The sequence below is a fragment of the Benincasa hispida genome, chromosome 5, assembly GCF_009727055.1.
Source record: "Benincasa hispida cultivar B227 chromosome 5, ASM972705v1, whole genome shotgun sequence".
Taxonomy (NCBI): domain Eukaryota; kingdom Viridiplantae; phylum Streptophyta; class Magnoliopsida; order Cucurbitales; family Cucurbitaceae; genus Benincasa; species Benincasa hispida.
In genome coordinates this window covers 586,383-608,508 of record NC_052353.1, presented here as the reverse complement: position 1 = coordinate 608,508, position 22,126 = coordinate 586,383, and the positions used below count along the sequence as shown (strand labels likewise).

The 22,126-nt window shown below is 36.1% G+C and overlaps 2 non-coding genes across 2 annotated transcripts; both read right to left on the bottom strand.

Annotated features, from left to right (window-relative positions):
• Positions 1-16,423: 16,423 nt before the first annotated feature.
• On the bottom strand, positions 16,424-16,514 carry LOC120078872. The gene has a single exon (XR_005482151.1). It is a non-coding gene; the product is annotated as a small nucleolar RNA snoR114 (small nucleolar RNA).
• A 12-nt stretch (positions 16,515-16,526) lies between these two features.
• TRNAG-GCC lies at positions 16,527-16,597 on the bottom strand. Its single transcript has one exon. It is a non-coding gene; the product is annotated as a tRNA-Gly (tRNA).
• Between the last annotated feature and the right edge of the window lie 5,529 nt (positions 16,598-22,126).

Genomic DNA, 22,126 nt, shown 5'->3' with positions numbered 1-22,126 from the left:
CTGAAGTCCTCCCACTACCACAACTGAGACGACGTGTTCGATGCCTACCCGCATCATCATCTCACCAGCCTTCAGCTATCGTCAAGATCTAATCCCCTGAAAAGAAGAACAAACATGGTTAGTGGCGCCCGAATCAATTATTCAGGCATAATCATCATTCTCCACTAAACAAGTTTCAAGAACTAGTAAATCATATTAACCTTTATCGCCCTTGGCCTTAGCCTTGGCTGCTTTATTCTCTTTCAGATACCGAGGACAATTCCTTTTCCATTGTTCATCTTAGTTACAGGTGAAAACACTTTCCTTTAGCAACATGTGGACGCCTCTTTGGGGCGACATGTGGTGGGTTAGCAGGCGCCTTCCCTTTTCCCTCACCACCCTTCTTTTTCTTCCCCTTTCCAGAGTTAGAAGTAGAAGGTGCAAACTTCGTTCCTGAGGTCGAATCTCTATGGAACATCCTAGAGGATGAAATAACAATTGCCTCACCTTTCTTCCTCTCCTTACTTTTCAGTAAAGATTGGTAGGTCTGCAACTCGTTGAGGAGAGTTGTAAGGTTATATTTCACTTTGTTAAGAATCACATTGCTAACAAAGTACAGGAAGTTCTCCGGCAAAGAATGCAGGATTATGCTAACCTGGCTGCCCTCATTGATGGTAGACCCATTCAACTCCGCCACATTAAAGTGGACCATCATGTTAAACACATGTTCACGAACAGAGATGCCTTCTTCCATTTTGGAGTTGAATATGTATTTTAAGAGCCTTATGCATAAGCTGTTCAGACGATTGTCTAACATCCCCCGTAGGGACTCCATGATCTCATGCACTGAGATCATAGGCTCATGTTTCTTGGCCAAAACTTTAGAAAAGACTTGCCAAAGACGTAGGCTCGGGCCTTCTCATTCTCTCTTGTTCATTACTCGTATGCCTTCTGAACATTTCGAGCGGCATTAGATGCTGGAATAGGAGACAAGCCTCCGTGATGAGAGCGAACATGAGATCTTCGATGATTAGGATCATCGTGATCATGTGTTCCAAGTTGCAAAATTATCGCCAGTAAGTTTTTCGGCTGCTTAGTAATGCCAACGTGGCTGTTGCCATTTTGAAAAAGTTGCTGAAAATACGAACAAAATTTTATTAGATTTTGCTAAACCACTTTTAAACCAATCAGTTTCGCAAAATAGTTTCAAGTACCCTAAGTTATAGACTTTTATTTTGCAATGATGCCCCAGTAAGGCAGGAAAAATGTCACCGGTGGTGTGATCAATTGCCCCTTCGCTGGGATGAGACATTCTCAACCATTAGGTAGAACCAACTTTTGGAACTAAACCTAACAGCCACCATTTTTCGGTCCAACACCGTTGACCTTTAACAATTTTGTGTAAGTGTGACCCCTCGCTTTTGGTGCTAGAGTCTCGCCCTAATGAGCCCACCGTAGGGAAGAAGCATATTAGGACAAGAGATTAAGTTACCTTATCCTCTTATAGGAGATCAAATAAAGAAACGTGCAAAACTGTCATCCTTTAGGGGGGACACTCCCAGGGTGCCTCAAGGAAATGCGCAGTAACTTTATTCAACCTAACGAGGGAGATCGAGGGATATGCTGTTGTACTTCCCGCTCCTACTTACTATGAACACTCTCTCCATCCACCTTGATATTGACCTACCCAAACACCATCCGTTAGGGGGACATGCCAAAAGTGCCGCAAGGCCGATGGTAGATCTCATGGTGTGGAATATTTAGGAGAAACGTGAAAGGTTTAAGTGAAGCATCTTATGCCCCAAGTGCCTCCCCCTAAATGTTCTACCTAGGGTTCATTAACTAGACAATCTGGCTACTGATTTTAGTCTAAGTCATCTTTTTAAACTCTACTCATAAACAATGTTTGTCTATGAAATATGAACAAGTTCAAGTAGTCACATTTAAACACTTTAATGGACTTTCCTTAACTTGCATGCATACATCAAATCTATCTAATTCACCTTTTCAGGTAAGTTCCTAGGTAGGGATGTTACGTTTTCGTCAACTTAAATACCCTAGCCTAGACAGAACCCGCCTTAGACAAAAGGTCCCTAATCGATAGATTTGCTACACTTTAACCTTTTATTAGCCAATTTAATCCTATTAAATTGATTAAAAGATTAAAGCCTTAGGGTTACTAATTGTATTAGAACCGTGATCTTAGGTCTATGTGATTTAAGTTTTAAACACTTTAAAACAATGAATTAAACCTAAGTGGGCATGCATGTCTTTCTTATTTTCTTTTAGTTCTAATTTCTCTTTAACTTTTAAAAAGAAACAACTAAAACCATTACGCACAACGAGGTGTTTATAACATTTATAAAGTAACCTATGTGTCATGCTTCATGCAATTTCCGGTCATTACTATATATAACTTTTATATAACGCGTAACAATTAAGCAAACATGCTATCATTCACCCTTATACTATAACAATTATAATATAAAGATGATGTAGGTCAATGCTTTTTATGTATGCACAAATATAACTCTTAATGCATGAGCATGTTCTTACATAATTAAATCATGCTTCTCTAAATTATACAATTACAATAAAGAGATGATGCATGACCATTGCATAACCTAAGGTGGGATTTACTATATGTGCATACCATATGACATATAAAAAACATACATCGCATGTAATAAATAAAGGATTAATGGATCGGAATGAGCCTATACAAAAAACTGGAATGAAATAACCCTATCTATTACATTTTTCATCGAGCAAACCGATTCACAGGCGAATCGGGTCTTGAACTGCCAGGAGGACTCCATCGTATAGTAAACATCGTAAGTAGACGATTGTCCAATGCGCACTAGATGATAGAAGCAAAAATTAAATGATCGCGTAAACAACAACGAGGCTGCGAAGCCTGATCGTCTATGCGATCGCTTAACGCGACGACAAGTAAATGATTTACCTTGCGTTACTAAGCGATCGTTTAGTCAGTTACTAAGCGATGAAGCTTGCTGACCTAAATGATCATCCAGTACGTGCGCGCGTTAAACGATATGCGAGCATCCCATCGTCTACACGACTCGATACTCTATGATCGCGTACTCGATCGTCAATACGATGCGATCAACTCTTGATCGCATACCCCATTATTTAACTGATGCGTTCAACAACGATCGCTACCCCATCGTTTGTACGATGCGATCAACAACGATCGCGTACATTATCGCCTGCACGATACGATCAACCCTTGATCGTCTCCTTTCTCGAAGAACGTCAATGCTTGCTCCGATCTTCTTCTTCAAATGACTCAAAACTTCAAATAAACTTTGAATACATACTCGATAACGATTATTAATGCCCAAAAACGCAGGGGCCTTTACAAAAAACCGCAAATGTAAAAGATTTAAAACAAATCGAGGCTAATCATCCACAAAAACATCCATTAATCCGCACATCCACAGCAATTTAACCATTAAACAGTGTAGAAATGCACCCACCAAGAACGTAAATGTCATTTTGTTGTAACATATGAAATCAGAGTATCAGAACCTAGCTCTGATACCAATTGAAGGATCTCTTACTAAAGAGTTCCATGAGCATGTTCGGATCGTTCCAATTTCACAGTGATCGAAATACATCCAATACGTTCAATCGCACAGTTATGCAAACAAACAATAATTATCGGCATGCGTTGAACAAGAAATTACAAGGGAGAGAGTTGCCATACTGGTTGAAGACGGTTTTCAAACTTCGAAACTCAATGTAGCGAAAACCTCTACTCGATCAACCAACACCCAGCAGATGCACAAACTGCAGCAGCACGAACAACCGCAAACTCACGATTGCAACAAGGACGACACCGCCAGAAAAGAGCCTCAGGTATTCTCGGAGTGAGAACCCAAAGCGTGGTATTTGGTGAGTTTGGTAGAGGAAGGAGGAAGAAGATCGTGTAGGCGATAAGTAAGTGGGAGGGAAAAAGACGCTATCATATAGCAAGATGCTTATCGTTTAGGAGAAACTACACGATCGTGTAGGTTTTACTGAACGATCATTTAGGAAAAGGTATACGATCGTTTAGAAAACACGACACGCTATACGATCGTTTAGAGAATCTATCCGATCGTTTAGGAACTAGCATGCGATCATTTAGGCACAAGATGGACGATCGTCTAGGCGCAGAGCGACTATTGTATAGGCTCTCGAGATTAAGTGATTGATTACGTTTTCACCAATGCACTCTTTCTATCTCTTTTTAGACGAATGATTCAAAATGAAACAAATTTCATTTAAATTCATTGGTTACAATAACCGATGCTACCCCACTAATGACCGTCCAAACGTGATTTTTGGGTTAATTATCATATAATTAACCAATTAAAATATTAATAAAATATAATCATATTATATTTTTAACTTATAGTTTGATATCGCATGTCTACTATAGTAATTTCTCCTCTACTTGATATAAATCATATTTATATCTAATTTCCTCCAAAATAATGTATCTCATACATTTAGACAATTAATAACTGTCAGGTATTCCACTAAAGATCAATAGTTTAACTCTTCTTACCACAAATATAACCAATCATGAGTACGATGACCATTCACAGATACTCGTAAGTACAGGTGGGCCAAATTACCGTTTTCCCCTGTAGTTACATCTCACTCCTTAAGTACCACTGATTTCTCTAATGAACAATACATTATAGTCCAACTATGTGTAAACACCTCTCGAGCCAAGAGAAGATGTGTGGCGCCACATCGTTCAAGTCCCAGAATCAGCCCTTAAGGGAGCTATCTATCTACTTACCTTTGCCTCTTATATCCATATACTACATACCATTTTGGTTATCGCTCAAGACATGATCTACTTGTATGTTATCACATACATGCTTGAGTCACATACAGATAACCAGAGATTTTATGTTTATTGGTTTTTGGTAAAGCAAATAAAACAAGCAACTGAGTAAAATACAAGATGTGAAGTAAATATCATATATTATACAACACAAGCGTTCGTACAAACTGTTTACAAATTACAGAACACGAGACTTTAGGGCATCAACCCCAACAGATTTGACCTACTACATGAACCTACGTCAACAACTCTTGTGGAGGTAGTTGGCTCTTCAACAACTCTTGATAAGATTCAGTAGTTTCTTTAGAAAGCTCATTCGACACGATTTCGCTTCTAGGTCTGTGCTCCCTTATATGATCCTCCTTAAGAAAAGTAACATTTGTCGATACGAACACTTTGTTTATTTTAGGATCATAAAAAAAAACCTCATCTCGTTCCTTTGGGTAGCCTACAAATAGGAATAACTTCGAACGTGGTTCCAATTTCTTAGGATTAGCCTCAAGCACATGTGCTGGGATGGAAATGACATAAACTAGTTTTACGACCATTCCATAACTCCAAAGGTGTTATGGAAACACTCTTGGAGGGTACACAGTTTAGGATATAAGTTGTAGTCTCTACTGAAAAACCCCAAACTGAGTCAGATAAGGAATCATAACTCATCATCGATCGAACTAGTCCAATAGGATTCGATTTCTCCTCTCTGATACACCATTCTACTAAGGTGTACCAGGTGCTGAGAGTTGGGGTACTACACTAAGGTGTACCAGGTGCTGGGAGTTGGGATACTATTCCATGTTCTATCATATAATTCTGGAAATCAGAATCCAAAAACTCTCCACCTCGATCATATTGAAGCGTTTTAATCATTTTACTTAATGCGTTTTCAACTTCAGCTTCTTTGAACTTTTCAAATAACTCAGACTTCGTTGAATTAAATAAACGTACCCATACCTCGAATAATCACCAGTAAAAGTGATGAAGTATTCATAGTCTCTCTTAGCTCGTACATTCATCGAACCACAAAGGTCTGAATGTACTAGCTCTAGAGGCTCTTTGGCCCTATATCCTTTTCCAGTAAAAGGCCTTATAGTCATTTTACCTTCAAGGCATGACTCATACATAGGTAAAGAATTTTCTTCTAACTCGCTTAGAAGTCCATTCTTCACCAATCTCTCAATTCTATTGAGATTAATGGCCCTAAACATAGGTGCCAAAGATGGGCATTTTCTTTAGGAGATTTTTACGTCATTTATTTTGAGTTACAACAGTTTTAAGCATCTCTATGTTGTGGAGGAAATTTATTGCTAATGACCTTAGCACATACAAATTATTTTCCAGTTGAGCTGAACATACATCAACACCATTTTTTGAAATAAATATTATTTATAGAAAAATTAAGTTGATAATTACATTCGAGCAAAGACTTTATAGAAATTAAGTTCCTTTTTAACTCGGGAACTACATATACATCTTTTAGAATGATAAACGTATTTTGTAAAGTCAACCGAACACCTCTCACTGCCACAGTTGAGACGAGGTGCTTGGTTCCAACTAGCATCTGTAGGAATGTATCAGCAACAGTGAAAACAAAAAGGATCATTTAAGCACTTTAATTCATTAATTTTGGCAAAATATAAAGCATGCTCTTGCAGAAAATGAGTGAATTTCATGACATACCTTTGTAGAATCTCTTCAAAGCACGAACTCCAGCTGCAATCTTCTCCGCATCTTGTTGTAGACCACCTCAAGATCTTTCCCACTATTCTTTTGCTACTCTAGATTGAGTTGTGAGACCCAAAAAAAGTTTGAATCAAGGGATTATGAAGAATTGCTCACACCAGCAATTTGCAATCTTGTTGAAGAAGACTTTCTTCAACACGAATTTTCTCTAAAAATCTCTCTTGATTGTATGCCTCAAATTCACTCCAATCTCTTCAATATATTGTAGATCATCATGTAAGGAAGAGAGCTGCATGAGTTGCAGCTCATGCTTGGAGTTAATGAAGAAAAGGAAATGGAAAATGTGTGAGTGTGAAGAAAATAGATAATGTAAAAACTTGTTTTTCCATTTTGTGTATTGTTTTTTTTTTTTTTTCCAATTTTCCAATTTTCCAATTTTATCACCAAAATCAAAACTTGATTTTTTAAAATCCATTTTGATTTTAAAACTGAAAATTTTAATTCTATAAAATTAATTTCATAAATTAATTTTTAAATAAAAATTAATTAATTNAATTAATTAATTTAATATCAAATATTAAATTAATTTTTACACACATCTATCTTTATATATTGAAATCATATTTAAATATAAATTCTCTTATTTCGTTTAATTCTCAAATTAAATACGTAATTATATCTCATATAATTACTAATTCCCTTAATTCTAATTTGAACGTTTTAAATTAACTTATCACGCTATTCTAGAACTAGTCCAATATGCGTTAGTAGGGGGACTTCGTAGACCTACAGATCATGGGCTCCAACGATCTGAGATTAATTGGCTAAACTCATTAGACCAGATTAATCCTCATTCGTTAACTAATGGGCCACTCCACTAAAACCCATAGTTGCACTCCCCTCACTATAGATATATTATGTCTACATGATTTAACCATAATCAGCAAGTCGACCCTTCACAGGTTGTTCGTAATAACGGCTTGGTCAAATATCTGTTTTACCCCGATATTACGTCTTATTCCTCAAGTTCCTACTGATCCTCTAATGAACAACTGGTTTATAATCCAATTACTAAACGAAACTCTCTCAGCCCAATGAGAGGGTGGGGCCTCTTATTCAAGACCTGAATTCAGTACTAGAGAGAACAACCTTTCTTCTATCCCTAAATCGGGTAGGCATGAACTTCGTCTTGCATCCTATGTCCCTAGCTATCTATTAGGTCTTACCCCTGAAATAGGAGGCTTATTGAGCTTGCACTGTTGAGCCAACCCTCACCTATGAAAATCTAAGGATAATCCCGAATAAACAGGAGTTCATAGTTAGCACAAGATTAAGATTGAGTTACCTAGCTCATCTAGATGAAATAGTTAGTCTTATACAGTAAACAACGTTATAAAGTAAGAGTAACTTATTTCTTGGTCCGATCTTATGCAAACTCATTGCATAAAACGCCCCCACTCCTCATGTCATAACATGTACGAATTAGGATCACATCGTATGTAGCACTTTAAAACTCTTTGTAACAAATACAGAGTAGGCCGCATCCAATAGTGTTACCAGAATATGGTACCCGACCTTATTCATGTACTATAGATCATTTTGACTATTTACTCGAACCTAATCCACTCTTATGTCTCCACATAAAATTCAAGTACTCATGTAATAGTCATGGGTCTTAGTTTAATGAATTTAGACTTTCATACAATTTATAAAATCAATAATAAGTTTATTGATTATACAAAATGTTTATCAATTTACAAATTGCGAGTTTTAGGACATAAAACCCAACAATACTCCCACTTGGACTAAAACTCTAGTGGATCAATATATACAAATATATACAATGTTGAGTTCATATGGAGAGAATAAAATGTACAAATACAATAAACTAAGGCATTATAATACCCAAAATTCTCTCACTTGCCCCAGTGATACAAAACTCGTAGACCGAGTCCTACTAGGTGACCCTCAAACACTTTAGTCGAGAGGGCCTTTGTAAATGGATCAGCTAGGTTGTCTTGTGAAACAATCTGGGTCACAATTACGTCTCCTTGGTGTACAATCTCCCTGATAAGATGGTACTTCTGCTCGTTATGCTTTCCTCTTTTATGGCTTTGTGGTTCCTTTGAATTTGCAACTGCTCCACTGTTGTCACAATAGAGAGTGACAAACAGGTGCATATTAAGAAGTACTTCCAGATCTTGCACGAACTTTCTGAGCCATACTGCTTATTTTGCTGTTTCTCTTGATGCGTGAGTTGAAGATGTAATGCTAAACTGGCTGGCCTCGTCGATGCTCGACCCATTCATCTCTGCCACGTTGAAGTGGACCATCATATTGAGAACATGTGTGAGTTGAAGATGTACTTTAGAGCGTCGTGCCTAAGCTGCGCAGACGGTTGTCCAAACATTCCCCTCAGGGACTCCATGATCTCGCATGCAGTGATCATGGGCTCAGGCTTCTTGGCCAAAACGTCGTTAAGGCTGACCAAGATATACGCTTAGACTTTTTCGTTCGCCCGTGTCCAGTGCTCATACGCGTCTCGAACATTTCGAGTAGCATTAGGAAGTAGAATAGGAGGACATTCCTCCATAAGAACGAACCTCAGGTCATCGATGATCAAAATCGTATTAATTGTATTTTTCCAGCTAGAGTAATTCTTGCAGTCAACTTATCGGTGACAGGTAAAGATAGAGTAGCGGTAGCCATAATTTAAAATTGCTGAAAAATATACAAACTTAATAAGTCTACTTGCATTAAACCACTTTTTAAAAACCAATTAAGTTTTAGCAAAATAGTTCTATTATACTCTAAGTGACATCTATTTTGCAATGATGCTCCAATGAGGTAGGACAAAAAGTCATCATAGGGTGATCAAGTTGAAGGTACTTCGTTTACAGAGGACCTTTGAGCAAAAATGGATCGTCCAAATGCCATTGTGATTAAACACATACATTTACAGTCATTCAGAACAGATTATGCATAAAACTTAAATTACAGCATGCTTTGAAATAAAAACAAAGGTTGCGAGATTATACCTTTGAAGAACCGTTTTTAAGTAAGTCTCTCGATAGTACTCATTCACGAACGCATCAAATAAGTCTCGAACTCCCGCGAACAAGTAACAAACAACAACTCGATCCTCGGACTAACCGAACACTACCACTTGGTGACCTTGGTATTCTTAGTGTAAGAATTCAGAAGTGGTGAGCTCTGGCTAATTTTGGTTAGAGGGAAAGTTTAGTGTTTGGAGGAGGAAGATGATCAAGTAAAGACCAACACAATCATGTAGACGACGAAGTTTATTACATAGACAAGTTACTCAATCGTTTAGATAACAAGGCTATTGTATAGTCTCTCAAGCAATCGTATAGATACTTGATCGTGTGCCCAATAGTATATCTGATATCACTCGGAATAATTAGAAAACTATTTTCTTTTATCCCACTTTTTCCATAAAACCAAATAACTACTCACTAATGGGTGGTTATGGAGAAAAATAAGTTAATTATCAAATAATTGATAAATATAAATAAATATGATAACTAACTTATCATATTATATTTATAACCTAAAGTTTTAATATTTCATCATATACAACATATAAATCATAGTTCTTTTTCTATATTTTATGGCATTTAATTTAAATCATATTTATATTAAATTTAACAACTATGAATCTTATTAGAAAATATATTTGAATCATATTCAAATATTTGTTTCTCCAATCAAACAATAATGTATCAAATACATTATATCAATTATATCATATATAATTGAATTATATCATATCTAATCAAATTTCCTCTTATTAATTTGAACATTTCAAATTAATCCAAAAACTGATTCTCACTTTAAATCCATTGAGCTACCAAAGGGACCTTATGGACCCGTAGCTTGAAGCTCCAACTGTACATGAATAACTAAATAAACTCTTCAATCACATTATCCACCATCCGTTAACTGTCGAGCGCTCCACTAAAGACCGACAGCTACACTCTTCGTACTATAGATATATTTCTATGTCCATTGGATATAACCAATCAACAATACGATGACCCTTCACAAATTGCTCGTAAGTACATTTTGGCCAAATTACCATTTTACCCTTCAAGTTACATCTAACTTCTTAAGTACCACTGATCCCTCTAATGAACAATAGATTATAGTTCCACTATGACTAAACCCCTTTCGGGCTAAGAGCGGGTGTGACGCCACATTGTTCAAGACCCGGAATCAGCCCTTAAGGGAGGAATTTATCTACTTACCCTTGTTTTGGGAAGGAGTGAATTCCTTCTTGTGTAGCTGAGTTCCAAGCTCCCTAATTAGACGAATCCCCAAAATGATAGGCTTGTTGAGTCGGCGATCTAGCACTCTCACCCATGCAAACCAAAGAACCGCCCTCATAGGAAGAATTTCACAACTCACTCAGGATTAAGGTCATGTTACCTATGGTCATCCTAATGAAATGAAAGTCTCAATTATGAACGACATTATATAACAAGACTAAACATTTCATGGTCCGGTCTTATACAAACTCCTTTGTATAGAATATCCCCGCTCACATGTCTAATATATGAATGATCAGGATCAGATCATTTGTAGCACTTTACAACATTTGTAACACCTACAAAATGTGCCATACTCGTAGTGTCACCAGGATAAGGTATCCAACCTTATCCATATACTACAAACCATTTAGGTTATCACTTAAACATGATCCACTTGTATCTCCACATACATGTTTAAGTTACAACGATGAGCATGGATCTTAGTTTATTGGTTTGTGGTTAATGCAACTTAAATATCATATATTTCATAGACAAAAGTGAATAAAATATCATATATTATTAATTACATAATGTTTGTTCATACAAGTGTTTACAAACTATAGGACCCTTCGAGATTTAGGGCATCAACCTCAACACAAGTGTCCTTTCACTGGAATGAGACAATTTCAACCATTAGACAGAAACAACTCCTTTTAACTGAATCTAACAGTCACTAATGTTCGGTCCAGAATTTGTTAACATCCTTAACAATTCTATGAAAGTGTAACCCCTCATTTAGGTCCTAGAGTCCCGCCTTAATGAGCCAACCTTAGGGAAAAGCCGATTAGGACAAGTGACTAAAACAACCCTATCTATTTCTGGAGATCAAATAAAGAGTTGTGCAAAACTGCCATCCTTTAGGTGGACACTTCTAGAGTGCCATGAGGCGATGTACTAAAACTTTATCCAACCTAATGAGAGAGATTGAGGAATATATTGTCACACGTCTCGCTCCCACTTACTCTGAATATTCTCTCCATTCACCTTATTATTGACCTACCTTAATGCCACCCATAGGGAGACAGTCCAGAGGTGTCTCAAGGCCAAGGATAGATCTTACGGTGTGAACTTTTTAGGGAGAAACGTGCAGAGGTAAAGTGAAGTATCATATACCCCAATTACCTCCCACTGAATGTTCTACCTAGGATTCGTGAACTTAGAAAATCTGGCTACTGATTTTAACTAAGTGTTTTGTTTAATTTGCTAAAAAACAACACTTGCTTTTAGTAATTAAACAAGTTTGATTCAAGTCTTATTAAACACTTTAACAGACTTTCATCAAATTTGCATGCATGTAACAAATCTATCTAATTCACCTTTCCAGGTAGGTTTCCAAGTAAGAGTGCGACGTTTCCATTGACTTAAGTACCTCAACCTAGCCACAACCAGCCTTAGCCAAAAGGTCTCTTATAGATACATTTGTTATATATTTAATATTTTATTAATCAATTTAATCCTCTTAAATCAAATTAAAAGATTAAACTTAGAATTCTAATCTCATTATAAAGGTGAACTTAGGTCTATCTCAATCAAAATTTAAAACACTTTTAAAACATGATTAAAACCTAATGTGTGCATGCAACTCTTTATTATTGATTTTAATTCTAATTTCATTAATTATAACCCTTGTAACAAATGAAACAATTAAAACCATTCACACTATTAGCTAGACATGCAAAATTTATTTATAACATTTATAAATAAACCTAAGTGTCATCTTCATGCAATGTTCATTCATTACTAATATATATAATTTTTATATAACCCTAATAATATACAACCTAATATGTTATAAGCATACATTCCATGCTAATATACAACCTTATATTATAACACTTATAATATAAATGATGCATGGATATGCTTTGATGCATGCATATATTATAACTCTTATATTATATGATGCATAAGTATGCTTTAAGTAATTTAATCATGCATACTAATATATTATAACTCTTATAATATAAAAATGATGCACGAAAATTGCATAACCTATGGTGGATTTTAAAAACTATATGACATACATTATGACATATAATATAAACATACATCACATGCACATTTAATAAAAATTGATGGACTGAGATAGTTTATGTAAAAAAAAAAAGAAAAGAAAAGAAAAGAAAACCCGAAAAGAAATACTAAACTATTACAAAAGTTTGAGTCAACCGGTACGAACAGGTGAATCGGGTCTTGAACTGCTCGCCTTGAAGCCTTGTCACTTGATCGATTAGCAAATCCTTTGATCGTTGAGTAATACACGTCGAGTATAAACGATCATGTAGCAATGATTGTGTGTCTTAGGACTATACGATGAGCATGAAAGTCCACGCGATTGTGCAACACGCTTCAGGTAATGCATGCCATGCGATGAGCATGATAGTTTACACGATCAAGTAGCAAACGCCGAGTATCATATACCATGCGATCGTGCAGTTATTGACTATGTGATAAGCATGATAGCCTACACGATCATTTAGCGCGCATGCCTTGCGTCAAGTATCAAATACCCCACGATCGTTTACCTTCGATCATTTATGCGATCATGTAGCAAACGTAACTCGATCGAGTCAACTCTTTACACGATCATGCAACATTAGCTATGCGATTGTTTAACAAATGCCACACTATCAAGTAGAACTATTCTACACGAACGCATAGCCAAATCTAAACGATCATCTAGCTTAAGCTACACCATGCAACCACTATTTCATCTTCTCCATTGAAGCGAACTCAAACTCTTGCGCCCGAAGCTTCTTCACGAACGACTCAAAAACTTTAAATGAATACAGACTCAATTGCAAGAAATTATGCCAAAAAACGCAAGGGCCCTTGTAATTAACTTTTGTAAAAGTAAAACGAAAGCATTAAACAGAGACAACTATCCCAAAATTATATAACACTTGCAAACCTTTACAAACTCTTTGTATAGGACATCTCTGCTCACATGTCTCCACATGAATGCCCAGGATTTACCATTTGTAGTAGTTTACAATACTTGCAAACCTTTACAAAGTAGGTCATACCCGTAGTGTCACCAGGATCCAGTATCCCACTTTAATCCTTATACTACAGATCTATTTAGGTTATCACTTAAGGCATGATCCACTTGTATATCTCATATATGTGCTTAAGTTTACATATAATAACCATGGAGCTTTGTTTATTGGATATGAGTAAATGCCAAAATGAAATAACTCTTACTTTATTCATAACAATGTGTATAATTTCAAACAATGAGACTCCGGGAGAATTAAGACATCAATCCTAACAATCTATGGTCATCCTAGTGAAATGAAAGTCTCAATTATGAACGACATTATATAATAAGACTAAACATTTCATGGTCCGGTCTTATACAAACTCCTTTGTATAGAATATCCCCGCTCGCATGTCTAATATATGAATGATCAGGATCAGATCATTTGTAGCACTTTACAACATTTGTAACATCTACAAAGTGTGTCATACTTGTAGTGTCACCAGGATAAGGTATCTAACCTTATCGATATACTACAGACCATTTAGGTTATCACTTAAATATGATTCACTTGTATGTCTCCACATACATGTTTAAGTTACAACGATAACCATAGATCTTAGTTTATTGGTTTATGGTCAATGCAACTAAAATATCACATATTTTATAGACAGTGTAACGACCCGAGTCTAGAAGGGGTACATGAATGAACCGATATCACATCCGAATGAGAGGGATCCTGAGGACATGAAATTATGGTTAAGAAAGGCGTAAAAGAATTGAAAGTTACTACCTATACCAATAAGGTACACTTTCCTTTTCAGTGGCTCAATCATAGGAATTTCAATGTTAAGCGTGTTTAGCTTGGAGCAATCCTATGTTGGGTGACCTCCTGGGAATTTTCCTAGGATGCATGTGATTGAGGACAGAAACTCATGTTATCATATCTGATGATGGCTTAGAAAGCATGACTAAACTGGTAAGGTGTAAACCTACAAAGTCAGACTCATGGCAGAAGATTTTATCCAAAGGGAGGGGGTAGACTATGAAGAAACTTTCTCTTTTGATGATTATGAAATCTGGAAAATGGATGTCAAACCATTTGCAAGCATAATAGTTCTATTTATAGATTAAAATAGGCATCCAATCCTAGAATATAAGGTTTGACATTGCGTCAACAAGACTGTAGCTTGCTCTTTGGAAATGAGACAGGATTCTTTGCTGACGTAAACAGATGGCTAGACATAGTCAGTAAGTTTCAATCCAACCCTAGACATAGTCGTTGGATTGTTGGTAAGAACATCCTCAAATATCTTCAGAGAACGAGAGACTATATGCTCGTGTATAGTTCTAAGGATTTGACCCTTCCAGACATATTGATTTTGATTTTCAGATTGATGTAAATTCTAGGAAATCTACTTCAGGATTAGTATTCACTTTAAACGGAGGATCTATAATGTGAAGAAGCATTAAACAGAGTTGTATTGTTGATTCCACGATGGAAGCTGAATATGTAGCTGCATGTGAAGCAGCTAAAGAAGTAATATGACTCATAAAATTTCTGGTAGATTTGGAAGGGGTTCCAAATATGCATCTATCGATCACCCTGTATTGTGATAATAGTGGAGCAGTTGCTAACTCAAAGGAACCTATGAGCTACAAGCGCGGAAAACACATTGATCGAAAGCATCATCTCATCAGGAAGATAGTACACGAAGGAGATGTGATAGTCACGAAAATAGTATCTGAAGATAACTTTGCAGATCCATTTACGAAGGCCCTCACGGCTAAAGTGTTTGAGGGTCACCTAGTCAGACTAGGACTACGAGCTTCATAAATCTAGGACAAGTGGGAGACTGTCAATGGTATAACGATGCCCTAGTTTATTGGATTTTATAACAGAAAGCAATTTCAATAATACTTTTATTGATAAATAAATATGATTCGATAATTATGAACTACGAATTTTAGGACATTTCCAACAAATTGTTACAATATTTTAGGATAGATCATAGTGAATTGAAGTTTAGCTTTTTAGGTTGCAATAGAAAATAAACAAAATTTTTAATGTATCTAAGTTTTTCATTTTAAACCTGGTTGAAAGCTTCTTGAACTTTTGCATGTCATGTATCGAATTTATGATTTGAAATCTTTGAAATGTCAATATTGATTTAAAATGTCGAGGTTAAGACATTTAAAAAAAATATATGATGAGAATGGAAATATAGGAAAAGTTATAGAGATTATTTAAATTTGTCAATGAAACTTTAATTATAGCTTTATTATGATATAATTGAGCATTTTAAATCATCATATCTAATAATTAATACAGTATTTATAGGCAAAATGTCGATACCACATAAAATAGGAGAAAATATGAAAAAATGTGTTAGTGAGTAAATGAAAACTTCATAATCTTTTTTAAAACATTATCAACGGAGATGGAAATTTTAGAAATAGTTCACATTTTAAAAATTACATACTAAACACAAATTAAAACAGTTGAATTTCACATTATCAAATATTTCATAAATTCACTAACTATTTTTTGGTATAAATTCTCCACACAAAAAAAAAAAAAGTGTCAAGCTCAGAAGCGCCATTGATTTTCATCCAAAGAAGATCAGATGGTTGCGATCGACCCACGCTCACTTGGGAGCCAAATTCATCACAGCAAGAACATCGGAAATGCACCAGCCGGGAATCGAACCCGGGTCTGTACCGTGGCAGGGTACTATTCTACCACTAGACCACTGGTGCTTTTTGATCTATTGGCCTTACTCTTACAAATTGTTCATGAATGGGAGTAGTCAGGGATCTTCGCTTTGCATCGAATTAAACCACATGCTCCACCGCTTATGCGGACCCCGTCAATTCCTTTGAGTTTCATTCTTGCGAACGTACTCTCCAGGCGGGATACTTAACGAGTTAGCTACAGCACTGCACGGGTCGATACGCACAGCGCCTAGTATCCATCGTTTACAGCTAGGACTACTGGGTATCTAATCCCACGTACTCCCCAGGCGGGATACTTAACGCATTAGCTACAGCACTACACGGGTCGATACGCACAGCGCCTAGTATCCATCGTTTACAGCTAGGACTACTGGGTATCTAATCCCATTCACTCCCCTAGCTTTCGTTTCTCAGTATCAGTGTCAGTGTCGGGCCAGCAGAGTGCTTTCGCCGTTGGCGTTCTTTCCATGAAATCGAAAAAGAAATAAAAAAGAGAGTGAATAGAAGCTCTCACAAACAGAATTTGAGTACCACAGAGAAAAGCTAGCTGGATAAACGGGGATCACCATCAAAAGAAAAGCTTCTCCAAATACTACAAAATAATATAACAATTAACAATACAAAAAAAAAAACGAAAAAAAAATATTTATCAATTTTATTTTTAGCAAACACACACGTTACTATAATCAAGGAATGAAGGCTTAGTTTGAAGAGTTTTTTTCCTTCTTATTTTTAAAGATACATATTCTCATGAGAAATTGTAAAAAATGTCTAAAACAATAGGTTGATTTTGAAAAACAAATCTATTTTTAATTTTAAATGAAAACATTCTAAGGATTGGTTAGGTGAGACTAGTAAAGAGGTGTATCTTACACATTTATTCTCAGCATACTCCATATATCTTATCCTATTTTTATGGGATTTGTAAATACCAACGACCTGAATGATCAACTTACTGATCATGGTTAAATCAAGTGGACACATAAATATCTACATTGAGAAGAGTGTAACCATCAAGTTATAGTAATGTGTCTCAATGGTTAAAGAATATTGATTAATTTGAATTAAATGGTTTAACTGATTAATCTCAAATTGTTGGAGCTCATGATTTGTAGGTCCATAAGGTCCCTTTACTAGCTCGTAAAAGATTAAACCTTGGATTAGAATATCGAGCGAATTTGAAGTGTTCAAATTCGATATTAGGGTTTGAAATTTGAAATGTTCAAATTTCAATTTAGGGTTTGGATAAGTATATTTGATATAGTTAATGTTTAAATATATTAAAATTAAACGTAATTGGAAATTTCAAAATATGTAAATATTGATTACATGAAGATGATTCATGTTTTAATTAGGTGTTTTAATAATTTAATATTTGGTATTAAATTATTATTTAATTAATTAAATATAACTAATTAATTGATTATTTAAATAAATCATTTTTAATTTATAAAAATTCAATTTTAGAATTGAATTTTAGTTCTTGTCTAATCTAATTTTAAAGTAAAATTAATTAGATTAAAAATAAAATTTATTTTTTTTTTAAAAAAAATATGAAAGTGGGATTATCCCAAATTCACTAAATGTTAGTGGATCAATCCACATTTTAACACCAATCTCACTCATTAAGTGCTTTGAAGTGCCAATGAGCTGAATTAACTAGTGCTTGTATGCACGAATATGATAAAAGCTTAAAAAAAAATCCAAGATTGAATTTTCATGCAATCTGTTTTTTTAGAAATTTTCAGCAAAAATAGTTTTGCTCTCAAGCTCTCTCAAACCCTTCTCAATCCCTCTCAATTCAGAGTTCCATCACTCAAATCCAAGGCCGAAAGGGGATATGATGGCAACAGTTATCTACCTACATGCCAACACTTACTGCCTAACTTAAGTAAAACCTGCGTAAAACTTAATATGCAAATATAACTTAGTAGTAAAATAGCTATGACTTTAACCAGAAAAGCAACTTAAATATAATTTAAAAATGACGTCAAACATATGTACAATAAAACAACACAAGAACGAAAACATGGGTCCTGTAATAAAATCCACAAGTCCTAGACTTCTCTCAAAACATGTGTATATAAAAAACAAGCTTAACCTAAGCTTCCTCCTTCCTAACCGAGCTTTGAGTGGCAAGCAGCATTGGTTTCAACCATGAAGAATCTGACCACTACCTTAGAAAAAGGAAACCATTTTAAAACGGTGAACTAGTTGCCCAGTGAGTGACTCATAGAAAAACAGTTCGTCTCAAACCTTTCATACACATATTCTTTTAAACATATAAACATGCTGAAATAATCTTAAGCAACTTATGCAGTATCACACATTAATCATAGCATCATAATCGAACATTCTATCGAACCTTAGTTGAGAATGAGCGTTCGTAGCTCAAGCTCTCAACGTCCATTCGTGGCCGTGAGACCCATACTTCGGTCTCATTATAATGATTGTGGCCAAGAGAAATGCCATGAAATCTTTAAAATCACTTGGAACGCAGGCTCCTTATATATATATTCGAAGGCATTTAGTCACTCACGGGTCTTTAGGCTTGTTTTTCCTAGGCTTGGTAGGTACACATAAGAATAAGAATTTTAGTTACTACTTTGGTATCCCTTTTGAGAATACTCTTTTTAAACCAAGCTCACACTTAGTAAGAAATTTTCTGTTCGTCCACAAATTCTAGATTCAGCTTCTAATGTCAATAATTCGAAAACCAAAACTCATTTAAGTTTCAGCACCTTGTGGTTTAACGTGGGCCTTTAAATATTGTTACCTCAAAATTTCAGCACCTTGTGGTTTAACGTGGGCCTTTAAATATTTCCCGATGGCCTTAAACCGCAACTCCCTACTTGAACAAAGATTCTAGGTTTAACTTCCAAAATATGTAACTCAAACTCCAGACCTTATCTTGCAATGGTGATAAAAATATTACCTTAAAATTTCAGCTTGAAATTCCATGTAGTTCGGCCTAGATCTATGATTCTTTGTCGAGTGTCCGAAAATGAACCTTCGTCTCTTACTTCCTTCTCCGGCCCTCTTTCCAGCAAGAACTCCCTTCCAAAGCTTGATTTCAGGAACTAGACTCATAGAGATTTCCAACGGTACCAAGATCGTCTGATTTGCTTAAGGGAATCGTCCAAAACGAGCTCTTGAAGTTCTCTTCCCTTTTTATACTACCGTCCAATCCTTTTGCATGAAATCTCCTTAAGCCACCTCACCCACTAGTGGAGATTAAGGGCCCATATTAAGCCATCTGTCTAGATAACTAAAAGAAAAGTTTAAAGCTGAACGTTTTGAGCAAATTTGATCCTCAATGGGAAAACTCAATGAAGAAGGGTCATTACTCGATGAAAAATTCAATGGTTCTCTACTGAATACTCGATGGGAAGAACTTGATGCTCGATGGGATACTCTACGCTTGATGGCTTGCTCGATGCACGATCCTTTCTCGATCACTCATACTCGATGCTCGATCCTTTCTCGATCACTCATACTCGATGCTCGATCCTTCCTTGATTGCTCATACTCAACGCTCGACACTTTCTTGATCGCTCGTACCCGATGCTCGACGACATTTACTTGATGCATGCCTTATGCTTACTCGATGCTCAGCCTAACACTTAGCCAAAATTTCTTTTCTTCACGACTAACACTTATCCAGAATTTCTTTTGCAAGGCTAGTTTAATAAGTATCCGAGGGCCAAGTTTCCCATACTTAAACATTTTTTCCTTCTTGAAACTTATCCTTTACCCTAAAACCCATAATTCCAAATCTAACTTAAATATTTAACCCGATTACTTTTTTGAACTCAATCAAATAAACATAATTAAAAAGGGAAAGCAAGGTGTGTGTTTTACAACCTGCCACCCCTTAAAAGAAATTTTGTCCTCGAAATTTACCTGTAGAAATCAGTTGAAAAGTTGAGGATACTTCTTTTTTACTTGCTCATCTGATTCCCACGTCGCTTCTTCAACTCCATAGTTGTTCCACAATACCTTCATTAAAGGTATGGTTTTGTTCCTGAGCACCTATTCCTTTCTGTCTAAAATCTGAGCCGGCTCTTCTTTATACGAAAAATTTTCCTTGAGCTGAATCAGTTGTTCTACTAGTACGTGTGTAAGATCAGGTATATACTTTCTCAGCATCGATACATGGAACAAGTTGTGAATACGTGTTAGCTCCGAAGGTAGCTGTAATTTATACACTGCCGAGCCAACTCGATCTATAATTTCGTAGGGTCTGATGTATCAGGGACTCAATTTCCCTTTTCTTCCAAACTCGAGTACTTCTTTCCATGGAGATAACTGAAAGAATGCTTGGTCTTTAACCTCAAATTCTTAATCTCTCCTTCGCTTATCAACATAACTTTTCTTCCTGTCTCGAGCAGTCTTCAAGTTTTCCTTGATAAGCTTCACAGTATTTGACGTTTGCTGTACCAATTCTGGACCCAACAGTTTTCGCTCCTCAACTTCATTCCAACATATTGGAGCTATGCCTATGCTCGAGTGATAACTATTGTTATACACAAACTCGACCAATGGCAGTTGTGCATCCCAACTTCCTTTAAATTGCAGAACACATGTTCTCAGTATGTCTTCCAGTGTCTGTATTGTCCACTCTAATTGACCATCCGTCTGTGGAAGCTGTGCTAAAATGTAGCTTGGTATCCAAAGCCTTTTGCAAACTAGGCCAGAACTCCGAACCTCGGATCCCAATCTGATATTATCAAAATTGGAGCTCCGAACTGGCTAATTATCTTATCCACGTAGATCTTTGCCAATTGGTCCAAGGTAAAGGTAATTTTTACTGGTATAAACTTGGCCATCTTGGTTAGTTTGTCAACTATTACCCAGATTCCATCATAGCTTGAGGGCATAATAGACAATCCAAACAAGAAATCCATCGTTACACATTCCCACTTCCACTCAAGCACTGAGAGCGGGTTGAGTAATCCTGCGGGTCTCTGTCTCTCAGGTTTCACTTTTTGACATATTAGACATTGGTTTACGTATTCGGCTATTTCTTTCTTCATCATAGGACACCAATATTATCTCCTCAAAGTCCTGTGCATCTGGGTGCTTCTTGGATACATGGCATAAGCTAAACTGTGTGCCTTCTCTAGTATGGCCTGCTTGAGCTGCAACACATTCAACACACATAATCTACCTTCCTTCAATAAAGCACCATTTCCCTTACATGGAAATCAGTTCTCAGTCATTTACCTGCCTCTTTTGCCATCTTCTGAAGGTTAAGACCCTTCAACTGTTCGCGTACAATTTCATCCATTAAGGTGGGTCGTACCTAAAATGAAGCTAACAATCTACCTGTTTGTTCGACTACTAGAGTCGCTCTGGAATTCCTGAATTCTTGGATCAACGTTCCTCTTACTAAACAAATAATAGCTTTAGACCTAGTCGACTTCTTGCTTAAGGCATCAACCACTACATTGGCCTTACGAGGGTGATATTCAATTAAACAGTCATAGTCTTTGATCAGTTTGATTCATCTTCTTTGCCTCAAGTTTAGCTTCTTCTGCTCGAAAATGTAAT